The following is a 2,311-nucleotide window of genomic DNA, read 5'->3' as shown; positions in this document are numbered from 1 at the left end:
GGAAGGCTTCGCGTAAGGGCGCCGTTAGATTTGGATGGGAAAGGGTGGCTGGGATTTGGGTGTTGGGAGATGGGTGGAAGGGCACTACTGACCACAGGACCCCTGTTGGAAAAGTCATAGAAGGAAAAGGGGTTGATTCCAATTCACTGAAGTTTGGGATGAAGAAAGGGGGACACGTCTGAACACAGCCGATGAGATAAAGATGGACCCCAGAATCTTCCCTCTGTAACCTCTACCGCAATGGATAAGAATGAATAAAAAACAGCCACGAATGAACAGTTGTAGCACAGCAATTGGAGGCACACAGACTCATGCTAGTTACATGCGGAAATGGAGGCCAAAGGACAAGATTCCAAAAGGACTGTCTGCGTGTTATCCCAACCCCCCAAAATATTGTAGGGATGAAAACGTGAGCTAAACAATTCACATTATTATTATTATTATTATTATTATTTTCCTAGTTGCCCCCTTTCCTAATTTTGAAGCAGGTAGACCAAGGGGGTGAGTAGGAACCCTTAGGAAAAGGCGAGGAAAATTCATTGAGCCATCCTTACCCACGACCAGCCTGTATCAGTCGAGGCAGAATGGGATAGATTCGGGGCTGAACTTGCTATTTCTTAAGTTCTTTCTGGCCTCATGAAGCATGTCCCTGCCTCTGGTGGACAGTCTCACCATCCAAATGGAATGCAGGTCCTGTAGGGTGGGGTGACCGGTGGTACAAGACATGTGCCAGGATCTCGGAGGAGGGGGCTGATCCCAATTTTATAAGAAGTTCCCCATCAGAGAAAGTTAAGTCCGGACAGACCTGCCCTTGTCTAGGATAAGGCAGATGAAAAGAAACGGCTTGGCTGCTATGCAACTACACCACATCACGGATTGAGTATATAGAGTTTAAAGAACAGTGTGTATGAATCACAGATGAAGGGCCTAGTCCTCAAGAAGATGCAACCACAGGAACCGAAGAAAATCCCCAGTAATGGCTTTGTGCTATAAAAGAAGACAGAATGACCATACGTTCAGTAAGACAGGAACTCAGAGGAGAGTCAATCACATCACAAGAGGAGAAGAAAAGTGATGTTTCGGGTGAAAATGACTCGAGGTCTGAAACAATAGCAGATACTGAGCTGTTGATATTAAGGAAGTGCTTGCAATAGTTTAATAAATTAATACATGCAGAAGAGAAAGGCAAAGACAGTTAATCAACCAGAGGAAAACAGAAACAGTGGGGAGACTAAGAGAATACATTATGAGCCTAATCCATGGTCCTAAAAGACTGAATCCCACAAATGAGCCTTCTGTTCATTGACACCGCTGAAGGAAAAATTCCCTGAAGAGAAGGAAGAAACGGAGTCCTATGAAATTTTGCGCTGTTTTATAGAAAGTTGATTAAAAAAAACACAAAATCATTTCGTACCCAAACACATCCTGCTTAGTTTATTGACCATAAAAGGTAGGCAGAAGTCTTCAGACATCTGAGCAGAAAACACAAGTCTCCTGTAAGGAAGAAAAACCAAGTTTTAGATTTGCCCTCCAACAGCACGTCCCACCCCAAGACAGGGAGCAGTGGCTAGGAAGTTCTGAATCGAGAATCCCACACCCGGAAGCTAATAAGTGACTTTCTTGAAAAGAAAAAGTTGACAGTGAACTTCAGCAAACCAAGTCATGAATCGGACAAAGAGTTCAAGGACTGCAGAAGCCATGGGGAGAGGGCGGATGGTGAGCACTGAAACCACAGAGACAGTAAGTGAGTCGTAAAAACTTGTACCAGTTGTGGTTACAGAATGGAATCTGAATGTTGTAACCCTGTTCACGTAAAGAAAAAAAAAAGTTAAGGGGCACCTGGGTGGCTCTGTCAGTTGAGTGTCCGTACTTGGGCTCAGGTCATGGTCCTGTGGTATGGGTTCGACCCCGCGTCAGGCTCTGTGCTGATGGCTCAGAGCCTGGAGCTTGCTTCGGATTCTATGTCTCCCTCTCTCTCTGCTTCTCCCCTGCTCGCACTCTGTCTCTGCCTCTCTCTCTCTCTCTTTCAAAAATAAATAAAGATAAAAAAATGAAAAAAAAATTAAAAGCACTAACTGGACCAGGGGTCGGCAAATGTTTTCTGTCAAGGCTTTGCAGGCCATATACAGTTGCTATTACATATTATTCTTACAGTGTTTACTGTCTTTGAAAATGTAGAGACCATTCATAGCTCACACCTTGAATTAACACCGACTGGGCGGATTTGGGCCCATGGGTGGGGTATAGTTTGCTGAGTCCTGAACTATGTTGGCCACTTATCTACCATTCAATCTATGAGTTTACATGGCCT

Source organism: Neofelis nebulosa, chromosome 7 (genome assembly GCF_028018385.1).
Source record: "Neofelis nebulosa isolate mNeoNeb1 chromosome 7, mNeoNeb1.pri, whole genome shotgun sequence".
Classification (NCBI taxonomy): domain Eukaryota; kingdom Metazoa; phylum Chordata; class Mammalia; order Carnivora; family Felidae; genus Neofelis; species Neofelis nebulosa.
This window is presented reverse-complemented; position numbering follows the sequence as displayed.